This window comes from Hipposideros armiger, unplaced genomic scaffold, assembly GCF_001890085.2.
Source record: "Hipposideros armiger isolate ML-2016 unplaced genomic scaffold, ASM189008v1 scaffold_221, whole genome shotgun sequence".
Taxonomy (NCBI): Eukaryota; Metazoa; Chordata; class Mammalia; order Chiroptera; family Hipposideridae; genus Hipposideros; species Hipposideros armiger.
Genome location: NW_017731571.1, coordinates 1933488 through 1952925, shown reverse-complemented (window position 1 = coordinate 1952925; position 19438 = coordinate 1933488). Strand labels below are relative to the sequence as shown.

The 19438-nt window shown below is 38.3% G+C and overlaps 1 long non-coding RNA gene across 1 annotated transcript; it reads right to left on the bottom strand.

Annotated features, from left to right (window-relative positions):
• Window positions 1–977: 977 nt before the first annotated feature.
• On the bottom strand, window positions 978–6575 carry LOC109389102 (uncharacterized). The gene is made up of 3 exons (XR_002125346.1): window positions 6479–6575; window positions 4385–4596; window positions 978–1660 (listed from the first exon to the last, which is right to left on the bottom strand). It is a non-coding gene; the product is annotated as an uncharacterized LOC109389102 (long non-coding RNA).
• Window positions 6576–19438: the final 12863 nt, after the last annotated feature.

The following is a 19438-nucleotide window of genomic DNA, read 5'->3' as shown; positions in this document are numbered from 1 at the left end:
AACAATGAATTCACATATGGATTTAAAAATGACAATACTGAGTACTGAAGGGAGTAGGCAAATTGGCATTCTTTTAAAATGTTGACTGTAAAGTGAATTGGAGCAAATTTGCATGTATGGAGTATGGTTTGCAACATGTATCAAAAGCCTTAAAATATGAACACATAGCAATTATACTTTGAGGAAACAATCAGATCATGTGTGTAAAAATGTATCTACAAGATGTTCTAATGTTTTATCATACCTAAATATCCAACAATTAAGAGAGCTGTTAAAATACTACTACTGCTATTACTACTGCTAATAATAATAGTAATAAATAATAATAATATTTATTAAGAGGTTTTTTTCCTCGCTAGACCTTGTTCTAAATGCTTGACTGAGTAACACATTTAATCTCCATTATTATTATTATTATTATATGAGAAGATATGTATTATAGTCATTCTCATTTTATAGAAGATTAAGGCATACAAAATTTAGTAATTTGCCTAGTGGCTCAGCGATCACATGGAAGAGCCCCCTCCTCCCTTTTTCTTTCTTTTTTTTTAGGAAGTGGTTCAGTGGTTTGTTCCTTCCCACTTCAAAACACTTTTTTGGGACACTCAAAGGCCTTGACGGCCAAAGGCCATGAGCATAGATAGATGATGCTGAGAATTTGGTAATCACCATCATGGCACGTCCATAACCTTCCTTGAGGTCCCTCCCTCAGTCCGAGCCAGGCTGTATGATTTTTGTCACCTCTGTTTAATCTTACATCATTCCAGTGAGTAACCTTTTGCAGAAGACAGAAGGCAACTGGAAAACAGTTAGGACTATGAAGCAGGCAGGATAGCCAGTCCAAGCTTTGAACATAGTGGAGCAGATTTCCCGCGGAAGACCACAACATTTCCCGTCTCACGTGCTCTCCCAGAACCCTCCCACTCACCCACGAAGAGGTGGGGCCCATGGCCCCTCCCCGCAAACCTGGGCAGGGCCTCCTGAATCTCCATGGCACATATGCTTGTTAGATTATGCAGCCAATAAAAAACACACTTTAGGGAATATTGTGTTTTCATTACATTAAATACATGAAACAACAGTCACTGTCAATCATAATACTATCAACACGCACGTCTGTTAGTATAAAAATCGTCTTTATATGTAGGCATACTTAGATGCAAGAACAAGCATGGAAGCATCACACAGTGAAATAGTAACAGACTCTGCTCTGGGTACCAGGATGAGGAGGAACTTCTTTTCTGTTACTTTCGGTTATTTCCACAAGGAACATATATGACTCAGGCCATTTGAAACAAACAACCTGTAATTTCAAAGATAAAGAAATTGATGTGGCTGGGTGGGCGGGTAGGGGTGGGAGGCAGAGGCAGAGGGAGAAGGGAAGACAGTCTGCCTGCCCAGCACGAAGCCTCTTAGTTCCTGAGGCTTCCTGGCCCCCTGTCGCCTCAGGCCACATTTCCCCAGCACCCAAGCTAACCAGGTTCTTTTCTGCCAACCCCCAGCATCTCCAGCTGCCTCTCTTGGCAGCGATCTGTTGTCCTGGGTCAGCTGCCTAGCCTTTGTTCTCATGGTCCAATCCAAGATGACGCTGGATTACTTGAGGAGTCACGCGGGTATTTCCTTGATGTCATCTGAGGAAATGGGCCCAGGTGTACAGTCCCTAGCCGGAGACAATGGCAATTCTTTAAATCCATTCAACAAATGTTTACTGAGCACCCACCACGTTCCAGACACCATGTTAATATTTAGTTTAGACCAGTGGAGGGGTTCTAAGGAAGTAAAGTCAAGCTACCTGGAATTCAAGAACAGTAAACAAAATCCGCCTCTTCCAATACGCTCCCTTAGCACTTTTTTTTTTTTTAAATAAAGATTGCAACAGGGCCGGCCGAGTGGCGCGATGGTTAAGAACTCGCTTGGGATGCCAGAGGGCCCCGGTTCGGATCCCACATGTGAGGGCCAGTGACACTGCCCTCCACAGCTAAGATGCTGAACAACAGCTCAACCTGGAGCTGGGCTGCCGTGAGTCGCCGGCGACGGCGTGGGCTGCAGTCCCTGTGGCAGTGGATTGCCATGGGCTACCGTGTGTGGCCAGCAGCCAGCGTGAGCGGCCAGCAGCCGCAGTGAGCGGCCGTCCAGAAGCCGGCGACTGATCTGCCTCGCCAGAGAAGAGCGCAATGATGGTGCCAACTTGGGCCAGTGAAGCAATGTCCTCCACAACTAGACTGAAGAACAAAAACAACAGCAACTTGTCTGTTCCCCTTCCTCCCAATTCCCCAGCGCTGTTATCCCCCAATTCCCCAATAAAAAATAAAAAAAAAATCTTTAAAAAAAATAATAAAATAAAGATTGCAACAATAAAGTTGCCTTTGACATGGATATAAACCATAATGTCCTCCTTGGGCAAAATTATAAAAGCTCTACATCTGAGAACAAGACTTCTCTGATCCATGGATAAGCTCATGCAATACTAACAAATGTCCAAGTAATTATTTGATTGGGGCTCATTCAGATTCTTAAATGAGTTCCTCAATCTTTAGTCATGCGTTACAGCATCCATTTCCATCACCAAAATGAAATACAGGCTGCAGCAATAGTACTTTCTAGTCTCACTACAATATTACTTTCTGGTTTCACGTTTTAAGCAGTGAGCTTTGTGTCATCTGGATGGAAACATCCTACATAATGGAAGTTTAGAAAATGCTTCCTGCTGGAAGCACATTTTTCATCTCAAACTCGCCCAAGTCTGAACCTGCAAGCCTGACACAGGCTGACAGCCCTTTCAGGTTGAACCCCGCCCTCAGGAAATGGGGTAAAACCTGGGGAAATTCTTCAGAGCCATCACATTTTTTCCTTCCCTGGGTCATCACCTAAGGACCTTCTAGCATTTCCTACAAATGCAGTGTCCAGAACCCTTTATAATATGTGTGCTTCTCCTTGAAGTAAAATACTGCTCTCAAAATAGAGTTTAGCTTTTTCTCTCTTACGAATTCTATCCTCTTCATTGTTGAGATGCTAAGGAGACCTCGCTTGATTAATCAAGCAGAGAAACATTTGGTCAACGAGAAATCAACCTTGAGAACATGCAAATAAAATGTTTTTCCTTTCCCTTGCCTGTGTGCAACAGCAATTTTTTTAATGTGATTGATTGATTGATTGATTTAATTTAATTAATTTAGAATGCATTTAAGTCATCATAAACTTTACTTCCTGAGAACCCCTTCACTGCTCTAAACATAAACTGAGTAGATTACTGCTTTTCTGTTTGTTTCTTTTCTTTTTTAAGAGGGTTCCCTACAGATATTAAAGACTTATGTGAAACAATTTTAACTAAAAGGAAAAGAATGATTTTTTTCTCTCACAGTAAACACTGAAAGAAGAAAATGTGCCCCATAAAGTCAAGGCCCCTATGGCATTTACCTGGACCAAGGAATCAGGGAACACTGTCATCCCTGACCCCTGTCTCCCTCCATCTATCTGTCTCCCTCATGTAAAGAATAAACAGGTATGTGGAAGTCAGGCTCAGCCATCCTGCTCACAGGGATCTGAAGAGCCCACTCATTCAAAGGTGGAAGATGAATACACCTCAGCTCACAAATATAACAGAAACATGGGCGTCTCTATGCATCTCAGTTCTCACTGGGGTGCCTTGCTGCTTAATTCTTTTCTCTCTCTCCTAGTTTCCTTGAAGCAAAGAAATATCTCCTCCCTGAGAACAGCGTAGGCAGCAAGTTTTTAGAAATTCCTATTATTCTCTCAGTAGACATTCGCTAGTATGCAAAAGACCTAAGTGTTCACTTTAGAAAATGAAATAAGAAACATCATTCATAATCCCACATCTAGACAGAGTTCTGTTAAAAATATTTAGTATATTAAAAAGAAGAAACACAAAAGAACAAAAAACACACCACAAAAAAAAAATTTTGGTATATTACCTGAGATCCTTTTTTTTTTTTCCCAATGAAGCACTTTATATAACACTTTACTTTTTAAAGTAAACATGGTTTGCATAAAAGTAATTTATCCAAAAGAAAGTCTGGTGCTAACATAAGCTTGTCTTCTCGTTCTCTGCATTAACACAAAGTAATGAGTCTAGTTAAATGAGTGCTGCAGGCTCCACCCTCTTTACCTCCTCCAAATGCACAAGGAACAGCGGGGCTGGATGGTGCCACGGGCAGGCTCAGTGGACTGTGTCCCATGTGCAGTGCCCAATAAAACACATGCTTCCTGCTAAGTTGAACATGTTTTGCCACGTCACATGGGATCTCAGAATTGTGACCAAAACTTTATCATCACATGGGTAGTGAAAGAATCACGAGCTAGCCTTTTAATATGTGGATATTAGCAGGAACACTGAGCCACAGCAGCTCTAGACCAAGGCACTCACCTTCAGATCATCAGGGGAATTCAGGGGACCAAGGGAGAGGTCTGTGTGTTCAGTCAAACTGGATTCCAATTGCAGAAGCCTCGGTGGATACTAACAACTGTCATGTGTGTTAGTATCCATCCTCCCCTCACCCCTCTCCAGCTAAGGAAGTTGTCCTGACATGGATTTCAGTGAGAAAATGCTCATGATTTCTCAAGTGAAAATTGCAGAGCCTAATTATCAAAAAGACAAGAAATAGCAAGTGTCAGCAAGAATGTGGAGAATACGGGAACCCCTGTGCACTGTTGGTAGGATTGTAAATTGGTGCAGCCAGTATGAAAAACAATATGGAGGTTCCTCAAAAAAGTAAAAACAGGACCACCATGTAATCCAGCAATTCCACTTCTGGGTGTTTACCCAAAGAACATAAATATACTAATTTGAAAAGATATAGGCACCCCCATGTTTATTACAGCATTATTTTCAATAACCAAGATATGGAAACAGCCTAAATGTTCATCGACACATGAATGGATAAATAAAACTGTAGTATATACTCATATACACAGTGGAATGTTATTCAGCCATAAAAAAAAGAATGAAATATTGCCATTCGTGACAATATGAATGAACTTTGAGGGCATTGTGCTAAGTGAAACACGTCAAATAGAGAAAGACAAATACCATATGATCTCGCTTACATGTTGAATCTAAAAACAACACCAACACACACACACACACACACACACACACACACACACACACACACGCGCGCACACACATGAGCTTATAGATACAGAGAACAAACTGGTGGTTTTCAGAGGCAGGGGTGGGGGTTGGGCAAAATGGGCCAAGGGGGTCGAAGGTGCAAACTTCCAGTTGTAAAATAAGTCAGTCCTGGGACGTAATTCATAGCATGGTGACTATAATTAATAACACTATACTGCATATTTGAAAGGTACTAAGAGAATGATCAAAAGTTTTCTTCACAAGAATAAAATTTTTGGAAACTATGCATGATGTTGGATGTTAACTAGACTTATTGTGGCAATCATTTTGCAACATATATAAATATCAAATCATTACAATATACACCTGAAACTGATATAATGTGATAAGTCAGTTGTGCCTTAAGAAAAAAAGAAAGGAAATTGCAGAGTCTACATTTTAGGCAGTTTTTCTCTCTATAAAGAGACTAGAAGGAAATACATTAAGAGTGGTTAGCTCTGGGTTGGAAATTATGGATGTGTTTTCTTCTTTTTCAATGTGTTTTCAATTTTCAAAAATTGTCTACAATGAGCACGTATGACATTTATAATTTAAACTGGGGGAGGGGGTGGCAGGCTATGTGGAAAAGGCAGTGGCTCTCTCTAGAGAGCCAAGGATGCCGAGCTCTGGGGAAGCCAGAGGACTCCTTGTGGTCTATGCCTACAGGGAGATAGTCCAGAGCCTTTCAGAGGCACTATAGAGCGCATTTGACTAAAACCCTCTATGCACTGACCCCTCCACTCCCAGGGTGGTAATCCATTCTACAGCGAAGCAATAGGGAAAGGAAAAACTACCTTGACCTTCTAAAAATGTATAGTGCATAGTCACTGTCTGATGGATACACAGCTCTAAAATCTGCTACATTCACCAAGGGACCTGCAGAAGCATTGGAGAAAAAAAAAAAAAAAAAGAAATCCACCGAGCTCCCTCTGCAGGTCTATGATAGTATGAACTGACCGCTTTTCATTCTTGGCTTCCTTAAAAGAACCCAAGACCCTAGTCAACAAAGCGTCTGTTATTTCAAAATGAAATTAAATGTGGACACCAAAAAAAACCCCCACGAAAAAACAAAAAAAGAAAATAAAAAACTTCCTCATGCAAATTCTATGGTAAGCAGAGCAAAACGGTACTTTAAACAAGGATAAGAAGTAGAAATAGCCCTTGTAATTTCAGTTCCGTGAAAAAAATTCAGCAGGGGGTGATTAAAGTAGCATTACCAATTAGAAAGCCAAAATCAGGGCTGCAAGCCATCACTTCCAGCTCCCTGAAGTTCGCAGGCTGCTTTATGGAAGAGGAATTGGTAAAGCCAGGTGACAGAATCACATGGGATCTATTTGTCCTTTTTACCTGTAACTTGAAGTCAGCTCCTTGGTTGTCTGTCTGCATCGTTCTCCTCTCCAGTAAAATGAGAGTGGGTTAGATCATGTCCTGTGACTCCTTTAAGCTCTACCTGAAAAAGAAACAAATATGTGATAGTAATAATATATTTTGTTATCAAAGTATATGCTAAAGAGTGGATGGTTTCTATCCACAAGCTGGGGCAGGGGGTATAATAAAAACCTGGGCTCAAGTTTCACCTCTGCCACTTGCCAGTGGGAGTGTCACTTCTCTTATTGTCAGTTTGCTCATTGGTAAGAATAGGAACACTAAAAACAGTCAGTTAGAAGACGTAATGGAAGAAAAATCCCCGTTTTCTTTTCTTTTCTTTTTTTAAATTTTATTGGGGAACAGCCATGGTCATTGGTTCCACATTGCTTCCATGCTACAATGGCATGGTTGACTCTTTTAAGGAGGGTGCAGCTCACAGTGGCCCGTGCAGTGATTGAACCAGCAACTTTGGTGTTATCAGCACCACACTCTAACCAACTGAGCTAACCCATCACCCTGAAAAGTCCCCATTTTCATAGCAGCAATAAAAAGAGTAAACGACCTAAGAATACACTTAACAAAAAAAAATGGAATGATTTATATGAAGAACACTTTAAATACAATAGTGAGAAAAGAGAATCTAAATATTAATAAATGGAAGGGTATACCATGTTCTTAGATAAGCTGATTCAACATCATATAGTTGTTAACACTTCCTAAATTAATTTATTAATTTAATACTATCTCAGTAAAAAAAAATTTGTTGGAACTTGGGAAGCTGATTCTAAAGTTCATATAAAAAACTAAGTAAACAAAATTTAGCTAGGAAGTTTCTGAAAAATAAGAGTTATGAGAAAAACAAGCTCTTTCAGGTATTAAAACAAATTATAAAGCTATAACGTTAAAGCAGTGTAGTATTGGTATGTGAATAGACAAACCAATAGAATAACATAGAAAGTCAGAAATATACCCCAATACAAATTGGAATTTATTATGTAATAAAGGTAGGATTTTAAAATCTATGGAAGATGTGTTAATAACTGATGTTGGGACAACTGTGGTGTGCATGCATGGGTTTGTTTACTGGAGAAACTACGGCAGCCCTGCGCCATTATTTTCAGAAGGAAGCAATGCTAAACCACCTAGCTGGGAGATTTGAAGCATCAGATTGCCAGAGGGATGCTATCTTGTTAGCCAAGCAAAAAGGGGGTGTTTTCCTTTATGCAGGAATGAATAAGATTGTTCAGAGGACAAGCACCACCACATTCTAGATCCGCCCATGGTGAGGTAAGTATAGAAGCTGAGAGTGAGAATGTACAATATTATGCCTAATGAATCTGGTATTTAAAATTAAGCTTCATTTTATATTTCATTTTTATCTTTTCCAGTAGCTGTTTTCTATTTTAGTTTACGAAAGTATCAATCCAAAACAGTTTGGAAATGTAAAAAAACAAAACACTGGTCCTATACCAGAGATGGTTGGAGATTTACTGTTTTGATCTATATTTTCACCTAGCCAGGATGACTGGAAGTTCCACTAGACTTGCGGGGTCCAGGATGGCAGCCACTAACCTGTGGCTACCGAGCACTCAAAATGCTGCTAGTCTAAGTTGGGATGTGCTGTGAGGGTAAAATATACACTAGATTTCAAATCTTAGTATGAAACATTATACGAATCTCAAACTTTTAATAATAATTATATGTTGAAAAAATACTTTGGATATATTGGGTTAAACAAAATATGGCATGACAATTCATTTGATATGTTTCTTTTTACTTTTTAATGTGAATACTAGAAAATGTAAGTTACATATATAGCTTGTATTTGTGGCTAACATCATATTTCTATTGGATAGTGCTGAGTGTCGCTCTAGAGTTTTCCCCTCCTGCTACCTTTGAACCAGTTTCGGAGTGTCGAATCGCACCCGCCACACAGTCAGCACAAACATCACCTCTTCGGTCAAGTCCTTCATGAACTGTGAAGGAGCTCCCAACACACACTCCATTTCAACTGTGCTCCTAGAGTGCTTAATACAGACTTTCGTTTATATGTGTGTGCATGTATACATGTATGCATAAAAAAATAAAATTATATGTCTCTTAAAATGTTTAAGAGATAACGTCTCTTAAAATGTGTATACATTTTTATGGCACCCTCCATTTTTTTTTTTGTACAGCCTCTATATATGTACTTAGCCTTGTCATAGGAGCTTAGTAAACGTTGTTGAGTAAATAGATGAGTAAATAATTTGAGCTTCAGCTAGCTAAATAGCTCCTTGCTTCTTTTTACATTGGACTTGGAGACTTGAGAGTTGAATGTTAATTTTAATTTCTATGCAAGAGAAGGATTTGACTATCTGCATGCAGATGTCATTACTTAACAGGTAACCTAAAAATGTATCATTCATTCAACAAATATTTAGAGTGTTCTTCCAGGCATTGGGAAAAGAGTGGTAAATCAGTCAGGAATGGTCCCTTCATTTGAGGCACTTACATTCCATAGGAGAGTAGGATGACAGAAAACTAACAAGCAAGTAAATAAATGATAAAAAAAAAGAATTAAATATTAAGTAATGTGCAGAGACTGTAAATAAGGTAAATGGTAACAATAAAAAGTTAGTGGATACCTTAGAATTGGTGGTCAGGGAGGGCCTCTCTGCAGATGTGATTTTTAAAAAATTTTTATTAAATTTATTGGGGTTATATTGGTTAGTAAAATTATATAGGTTTCAAGTGTACATTTCTATAATACATCATCGATATATCACATTGTGTGCTCACCACCCAGAGTCAGTTCTCCTTCCATCACCATATATTTCTTCAAAATTGGAGTTGAATATATTAGGCACAGGGGCAGTTAGTGCAGCATTCCTAAACAGAAACAGTTTGGTTTGTTGAAGTAAAGAAAATGGAAGCAAGTTGAAAAAGGAACTAATGAAGAGTTTTTTTCTAGCAATAAGATACAGTGGAGAGCTGAGAGTCCCTCTGACTGAAACAACAAAAATCTTAGTAAAGTATTTTAAGAATCATTTTTAAATGAATTGCTGAACTGGCAAGGATGAAATTATACCTTGGATGTCAAAAACAAGATTTTATGCAGAATTCTTCTGCTGATGCTTAGCGACTTGAACTTCTGCTTCAATGACCACGTGGGCCAGGGGGAGAGGAGGTGTGAAGGTTAATTTTATGTGTCAACTTCGCCAAGCCACATTGCTCAGACATGTGGTCTAACATTGTTCTGGATGTTTCTTTTAGGGTGTTTTTTTTGGATGAGATTTACATTTAAATCAGGGGGTTTTGAGTAAAACAGATTGTCCCCCATAGTGGGGTGGGCCTCATCTAATCAGTCGAAGGCCTGAATAGCACTAAAGGCTAACCTCCCTTGAGCAAGAGGGAATTCTGCCAGCAGATGGCCTTCCAACTTCAACTTCAATATTGGCTCTACCTGGTTTTCCAGCAGACTCCCTTTGGACTTGAACTGCAACTCTCTTGAATCTCCAGTCTGCTGGCTTCCTCATCAGATTTTGGACTTGCCAAGCTTCCACAATCACATAAGCCAGACCCTTAAAATAAACCATATGTAAATGAGATCTTCATATGATTTCCAGTGGAACTTCTAGTGGCATTTGATTTCTTCTAGAAGTTTTATACTTTTATATTTTACATTTAGGTCAATGATCCATTCTGAGTTAATTTTCATATGAGGTGCAAATTATGGTCCAAGACTCGTTTTTGGTTTTGTTTTTTCTGCATATAGACATCCAATTTTTGAAGCACCATTTGTTGAAGACTATCCTTTCTCTATTTAATTGTATTTGCATATCACATAGGTGGAATCATACAATATTTGACTTTTTGTGTTTGGCTTATATCATTTATCATAATGCTTTCAAGGTTTATCATGTCATAGCATGCATGCATCAGAATTTCCTTCCTTTTTAAGGCTGAATTGTATGTATATACCACATTTGGTTTATCCACTCAAATGTTCATGGATACCTAGATTGTTTCCACTTTTTGGCTTCTGTGAACAGTGGTATACAAGTATCTGTTTGAGTCCTTGCTTTCAATTCTTTTGAGTATACACCAAGGAATGGAATTGCTGAGCATATGGTAAGATCATTCTATGTTTATTTTTTGAGGAACTGCTAAACTGTTTTCCACAGTCCTGCTCCATTTTACATTACTACCAGCATTGTACCAGTGTCTCCATATCCTTGCCAATGTGTTATTTTCCATTTTTAAAAATATAGTAGCCACCCTAATGGGTTTAAAGTGGTAGCTTATTATGGTTTGATTTGCACTTCCCTAGACTAGTGATGTTAAGTATCTTTTCACGTGCCTATTGGCCATTTATATCTTCTTTGGAGAAATGTATATTCAAATCCTTTTTCCATTTTTTAACTGGGTTGAGTTTTTGTTGTTGCTGTTGAATTCTAAGAGTTCTTTATATATTCTGTATATTAATCTTTTACCAGATATATGGTTTTCAAATTTTTTTGCCATTCTATGGGTTGTCTTTTCATTCTATTCACACTGTTCCAGGATGTATAAAAGTTTTTTGTTTGTTTTTTTAAATTTTTATGAAGTCCAGCTTATCTATCTTTTCTCTTGTTACCTATGCCTTTGTTGTTATTTCCAAGAAATCACTGGCAAATACAATGTCATGAAGCTCATCAGGATGCTACTTCTTTTTTTTTTTTTTTTGGGCGATAGGGCTACAGCCATCTTTATTTATTATTTATTTATTTATGTTTTTAAGATTTTTTTTTAATTGGGGAATTGGGGGGATGGGAACAGCACTGGGGAGTTGGGGGAAGGGTAACAGACAAGTTGCTGTCGTTTTTGTTCTTCATTCTAATTGTGGAGGACGTTGCTTCACTGGTCCAAGTTGGCACCATCATTGCGCTCTTCCCGGCCGGGGCAGATCAGTCGCCGGCTTCTGGACGGCCGCTCACTGTGGCTGCTGGCCGCTCACGCTGGCTGCTGGCTACATACGGTAGCCCATGGCAACCCACTGCCACAGGGGCTGCAGCCTACGCCGTCGCCGGCGACTCACAGCAGCCCAGCTCCAGGTTGAGCTGTTGTTCAGCATCTTAGCTGTGGAGGGCAGTGTCACTGGCCCTCATATGTGGGCCCTCTGGCATCCCAAGCCAGTTCTTAACCATTGCGCCACTCGGCCAGCCTGGGATGCTACTTCTTTAACTAGTTTCTCCTCATGTTTTTCAAATTTCAATTTTCTTGCTTAATTACACTGGATAGGAATTTCAAGGTAATGTTTTATGAAACCGTAGTATACATTCATATCTTGCTCTATAATTTGGGAGAAAAATTCAATATTTCACTATTAAGTATGATGTTAACTATAATTTATTACATCTATTGAGATGATCATACTTTTTTTGTGCTTCTTTACTCTGATCTTAAATTGTAAAACCAACCTTGCATTTCTGATATAATCACCACTTAGTCATAAGGTATTATATTTTTTATTTATTACTGAATTCAATTTGCCAATATTTGTTTATGTTTTTACATGGAAAATTTTTGTGCACAGAAATGGCTTACTTTATGCCTATTAAACTCCAATGGCCAGAACACAGGCCAAATTTAGCAGCAAGGGAAGCTGAAAAATGTGAACAAATGGCTAGTTCCACCACAGAAATTAAGAGATATGGATGATGAAAAAGAGAATGTCCATCCTATATCTAATAAATCTTTTAAGTGGGGAGGGGGCATACAAGGATATCAAGGAGACGGTATTTGGTTAGAAGTTGTTGAGAATTTTCCAGAATTGATAAAAATACATGAATCCATTGATTCAAGAAACACAATTCTAGGATGGGTAAGTTTAAGAAAAATGCATGCATAAACCTGTTCTAATGGACTATAGAACCCCTAAAACAAGTGAAAAGAGAGAAGAGCTAGAGAGAAAACCAGATTATTCAGAAAAGATTGACAACATGACTAACAACAAATTGTTAATACTAACACCAGATATTAGAATACCATGGAATATCTTCAAAGTGCTGAGAGAATATAGCCATAACTTTCCAGAAGTAAGCAAAATGATACTTCCAGAAGTAAGGTAAAAGAGATAATTTCATACAGTCAAAAACTGATAGAATTCTACCAAGAGATCTACACTCTGAAAGATGGAACATTATAGCATTTCTGAAATGCAAGCAGAAATGTAGAACAAGTAAAGTAGTAAACACATTTCAGATATAAATGCTATCTATATAGAATAATAAGGTTTAATCTGTAGACTTAAACAAGAATCAGAACTAAAATATTGGGTAACAAGAGTATACAAGTTGCATAATAAACAAAGTCAAAGTGTGTTGTGTGGTTTGCAACAGTTTAGACTTTGTTAGATTAAATATATGTGGTAAAATTTTAGGGTAACCACTAAAAGAAATACTGTATAAATGCCAGAGTGGATAAAAGCAAATTAAATTTCAAAAAATAAAGAATAAATATTCAATTCAAAAAAGGGGGAAAACATAGAAAAACAAAAAAAAGCAAATACAAAGAACAGAAACAAGTTCAAATTTATAAATAATCACAATAAATGTCCATGGACTAAATTCATTAGTTAATAAACAGAGATAACAAATTTACAAAAGCTAAGCTGTCTATACGTAACACCCTTAAAGCACAAGGCCACAGGAATGTTGAAAATATTGAATATTGAAAACTGAAAAATGGAAAATGATATACCAATAAAATACTACTCAAAAGGAATTTAAGGTTATTATATTATCAAACAGAAAACACTAGAATAGGAAGTATTATTAGGGACAAAAAGAGAGTCACGACATAAAGATAAACTTTGTATAATAATTCTAAACTTTAAGCAAATAAAAAAATAGCATCAAATTACATAAATAGCTTCTGTTTTCCAGCCTGGCATATAAGAAGCTTGGAAGTCATCACACCAATCTAACAAGAAAAAGCTGAACAAATGGAAAAATCAACTCTTCTTAGATTCATCAGAGAAGTGAGGTCACATACAAACTGCTGCCCCCCCCCCTCCAAAATCGGAGAGAAAGACAGGTGAATACAGCGACTTAACACTTACTGGAACAGAAACATCCATGAGAACCAGTACCAGAGCAGAAAAATCCTAAATTATAATTGATGAATTGCTAGAGGCTTAGTGTGGACAAGTCTGAGTTAAAGATCTGTGGGGAGGAGGGGAACACACTTTTGTGATTTTAGCTTCCAGGAACCCTTCCAGGTTCTCACAGTAAATATCAGAGAAAAAAAAACCCCTCCTATTTCTGGCAGGGAGAGGGGAAAAGTCATCATTTTGAAATACACCAGAGCATTCTGTTCTTCATAGCAAGGCCTGCCCTCAAGAGAGCCTAACCTACTGAGAGGTTTATCTAAGCCCGACGAACCTGAGGGAAGGGGAAAACCCAACTTCGCCCATCTCTAGCCATCACGTGAGACAAGGGAAACGTCCAAATCCAGCCCCCTGGAGCCTTGCACGTAGGGGACGGGAAAACACAATTCCAGCTTTCTTTAGCCATCCTGTCCCACCTAAGGGGGGTGGGAAAGCAGGGAGGGAAATCTGAGGACCACTTAAGCTCACAGACCAAGGTCAGAGCCTAGTAAAAGACAGGCTTTGCCTCCTCCCACACGTCACCACTACATTACTAAAAGCCTATGTACCAGAGTACCCAGCACATCATGTCTGGCTTTCAACAAAAAAGCACAAGGCGTACTAACAAGCAAAAATATATAGTTTTGATCACTTCATACCTATCCTTGATAAAAATTCTTGGCAAACTAAGAATACAAGGGAACTTCCTTAACCTGATAAGGGGCATGCACAAAACACTTAAAGCAAATATGATCTGTAATGGTGAAACACATGTTAGGGTCACAAACAAGGCCAGGGTGCCCTCTGGCACCACTTCACTTTAGTGGAGTACAGACAGGCATGGCCAGTGTTGCAAGACCAGAAACACATATCGGTAGCATCAACACTGGATAGCAAGAAACAAAACTGGCCTTATTTGCAGGTGCTATTATTCTTTACATAGGAAAGACAAATGAATCTACATATAAAGTGAGAATTTAACACAGTCACTGAATACAAAGTCAATGTGTTAAAGTTAAGATTCAGTTAGAAACGTAATTTCATATAACAGAATTTTATGATGGCAACCAGAAATGTAACATAACTAAAACTAAATCTTACAAAAAGATTGGAGAAAATTATTATTTTTATTGAAAGATTTAAAATTTTTAATAGATATACACTGTTTTTAGATGGAAAGACTCAATACCCCAAGGATGTCAGAGATTCTCCTAACTCATATAGAGAGTCACTGCAATTCTGATAAACATCCTAACTGGGATTTTTGTGGAACTTGCTATACTGATCCATAAAATTATATGGAAGGGCAAAGGGTAAAAGAGTCAAGACATTTTGAAGAACAAGAAACTAGTGAAGTGTAATAAGTCTGACTCTGTTTTTTAATTGTTGTTATTGTTGGGTTGTTGTTTTTTATGTATTTGATTGCTGAGAACATCTAAGCCTCACCCCTCCCTCTTTACCTTGTGCCCACACCTGGACGGCTGATTAAAAAAGCTGGGTGCCTCTTCCTTTGATGCTGGCGGGAGATTCAAACCAGGCAAGGTCCTATCCTAGCCACCCCAGCCCCACTCCTTAACCATAATAAAAACCCAGGCCAGTCTCCTTCCCTTGCTCTCTCAAGCCATTTAAGACCTGCTTGGGAGGCCCACCCTGCTCTCCCCAAAGGCCTCAAGTAGGTAAGTCATAAACCTTGTCAGGCCCTCTGGAGCGTGTGGTGGATGTGGCATCATCAGTCTGGACATCTGAACCAAACACTGGGTGAGGAGGGTCCATCTGCCTCCGTAGGCGACCAAACAGGAAACTTCCCTGACAGTGTATCAAGACCTACTGAAAGGAGCACAGATGAGGGTCTGCTTATGAATGCCTCTTTCGTATGGGAACCATGACTCCTGGAGTTGTGCAACATGGCCCTCGGTAAGATGGGTGGTCCTGAGTACATACAGCTTTGTAAGGCAAGGTAAAAAGTCTGGATTTTATTTTCAGAGTGATGGGAAACCATTGGAGAGTTTTGAACAAGGAAAAAACATGATCTGATTTGAACTGTTTAAAGATCCATCTAACTGTTATGGACTGAACTGTATCCCCATCAAATTCTTATATTGAAGCCCTAACCCTCAAGGTGACTGTATTTGGAAATAGAGCCTTTAGGGAGGTAATTAAGGTTACACGAGGTCATGAGGGTGGGGCCCTAATCTAATGGGACTGTTGTCTGTCCTTGTAAGAAGAGGAAGAAACACCAGAGATGTCTCTTTCTCTCCAATGTGAGGACACAGTGAGAAGGCAGCTATTGACAAGCCAGCAAGAGAGCTCTCACCCTAATCTAACCTTGATGTCATCTTGATCTTGGACTTCAGAACTGTGCAAAAACAAATTTCTGTTGTTTAACTTTCCCAGTCTATAGTATTTTGTTATGGCAGCCCTAGCAGACCAATATACTAACTAACTACTGTGTATAAATGGAAAGAGGGAAATCAGTTTTGGAAGTGAGGAGAGCAGTAAGGCGATGACGGCAGCTTGAGCTAGGGCATTACTACTGGGGAGCTTGGGAAGGGACACATCTGGGCTGTGCTCTGGAAAGCAGTCCACACAATATCCCAGTGGACTGGAGCTGGAGGATGAGGAAAATAAAGGAATCAAATTCTAGATATGTAGGTAGATAAATAAATCAGGCCAACTTTTCATTTTTAGTTTGGGCTTTAAGAAACCTGGCTAAAAAAAATAAATAAATAAGCTTGAAGGTGAATCAGAAGATATTTTCAGACAGAAAGAACAGTGAGGCTGTATAAATACTCATTATCATTTCACAGTAGTATTGTGTATTTTTTACAATAGGATCCTAAACTCTCAGAGTAAATTGAGACAACAGTGCCTGTAGAAAGTATAAAGACATAAGTCACTTCTCCACAACTCCCAAAATAAGGCCTCATCTATGTTTCCTCCAAACAGCAACCGATGACTTGCTCCCTCAGGGGAGGAAGAATGTACATTCTGACACAGGTCTGTATTGCTCTTAAATCAACTGAGCACATATCAGATTATCATTTTAAGGAGCTTCCAGAAAGCTCTGTGAAGCCCCTACTTTGGATCCTAATGCCCATCCTAATTTTGCCTTTACATTTTCAGAGAACATCAGACCTTTCAAGAATAAGATTTCTAGTCAACAGAAGCAGCACAGTATGTTTAAGCAGTAGAGAAAAACAGAATTACGTTTTATACAGAATTTATTATTATTAACAAAAGTTTGCTGTTGTTTTGGTCATGTTGAATATCTTTTGAAATGTGACATTACACAACTAACCCTCTAAATACCTTTTGTAGCTGACTAGACTTCTCTGCCCAGAAGAAGAGAATGTGTTCTTTTTTAGTTTAACTCTCTTTCCTCCTGGCTAGTAGGAATAAAGCTGAGACAGAAGAGTATCAAGGTTGGGGAAAAAGATATACTAGGATACTCTTAAATAAAGCCATTCTTTTGTTAAATGTCTGATTTGGCTCTAAATTCATCTGTCCATCCATTCACCATTCTAAAACCAACCAATCAAAATTGAAATAATAGCTTGACTTTATTCACATGCTGACATTCTGATTCGGACCTATTGACCAATATCCAGCCTTACTGCCTGCCACAAAGGTAATCTGTCAAAAAGCACGAGGTGCCATGGCTTTCCTGCATGGATATGCTGTGCTGCAACTCTTATTAGCAAATATTACTATAACAGTCATTTCTAAACTTTTCATATCCAAGACTAATTATGTAAATTGTTTTCTTAATCACAACTATAAACTCTTTGTAGATTAACATTTATATCAGGAAATACGCATGATAAGGAATATTATGTCAAAAATATATTATGGTTTATTGATGCATTTCAGGACCAGGTATTATTACTTTATAATGTTTGAAACATTATTTTTTCTGGTGTCACATCTAGTGTATATATATAATCTTGTTATTCACCCTAATTGCAACTATCCTGGCAAAATTGAAACAATATCCACTAGAAATAAGCAGGGTGTTCGCCACATATGGACCTTGAGGGCGTTATGCTAAGTGAGATAAGGCAGGCAGAAAAAGACAAATACTGTATGATATTTCTTATGTATGAAATATTAAAAGCACTGAACTTAAAAAAACAGAGAGTGGCATGGTAGTTGCCAGGGGCGGAGGGGAGGGAATGGGAGAGATGTTGTTTAAGGGTACAGACTTGCACCTAATAGTCCTGGAGATCTAGTACACAGTACAGTGACACAGTATAGACAATGAAAGTATATTATAAACATTAAACTTGCAAAGAGGCTAGATCTTAATTGTTCCTGCCACAGAACAAAAATTATATGACATGACAGAAGTGTTAGCTAATGCTACAATGGCATTATAATATAAATGTATCAAATCAATATGTTCTGTACCTTAAACTTACACAATGTTATATACGCATATTATACCTCACTTTAAAAAAAAAGAACTCAACTTTTTAACTGTAAGATTTGACTACGTACTTCAATAAAGAATATATAAAGATATTTACATCTTTACATATAAAGATAAAAAGTATATTTTATGTAATAATAATAATAAAGAAGATATAAATAGAACATTAGTAAGGTGGTAGACTACAAAGTCCAACCCTAGATCTCCACAAATAAAAAAACAACTATTTAACAGCTACTCACTGACTAAAATAGCTCTGTGAAGACTCTGGAGTATAATTAAAAAGATGCAGAACCCTGTGGAACACAAAAATCCAGGATGACTGCACAGAAAAGTGTAAGAAGCATTTAACCTGTGCCACTCCATTCCCCAGGTGAACATAACTTGGCAGCAAAAGATCCCCTCAGCTACAGACAAAGGAGGGAAGGAAACCAGGAAAACAGTGTCTCACTAAGTAGAGAAAGTCAATAAAGAGATAAAACCCAAAAATAGAAACCAAGTAATTTTGGAGCTGAAAATTATAACAATTAAAATAAAAAATTAGGGCCGGCCGAGTGGCTTGGTTGGTTAAGAGCTCGCTCAAGAATGTGAGCTCTGAGCAACAGCGGTTTGAGTTCCAGCCCGAGCTGAGTTGCCGCTGAGCTGCCAACAGGTGGCAGGATGGCTCAGGCCAAAAAAAAAAAAAGAAATTTAACAAATAAAATAAAATAAAAAAATAAATAAAAAATTCACTGGAGGGGCATAACAATAAATTTGAGCAGGCAGAAGGACCCATGAGCTTGAAGTTAGATCTATTGAGATTATCCAGTCTGGAGAGCAGGGAAAAAAAAAGAGGGGATGGGTACAGAACCCAACAGATTTGTGGAACCTGATCAAGCTTGCCAACATACACTAAATGGAAATCTAAAAGAAAGAGAGCAAAGGGGGGTAGAAAGAGTATTTGAAGAAATGATGGCTGAAAATTCCCCAAATTTAGTGAAAGGTATGAATCTACACATCCAAGAAGCTCAACAAAGTCCAAGTAGGATAAACTCAAAGATAGTCACACCAAGACATGTTATAATTCAACCATCAAAGTCAAAGAGAGAATCTCGAAAGCTCCAAGAAAAAAGGATTCTATTGTGTACAAGGAATCCTCAATAAGACTAACAGCTAATGTATCAGAATCAATGGAGGCCAGAGGCAATAGGTGATATGATATATTTCAAGTGCTGAAAGAAAAAAATCTGTCAAACCAGAATATTGTATCTGGCAAAACTATCCCTTAAAAAATAAAGGAACACTAGGACTTTCCCAGATAAACAAAAGCTCAGGTGGGTAGTTAGTCACCTGTAGCCCTACCCTACAAGAAATGCTAAAGGGAACCTTCAGGCTTAAATGAAAGGACAGTAGACATAAC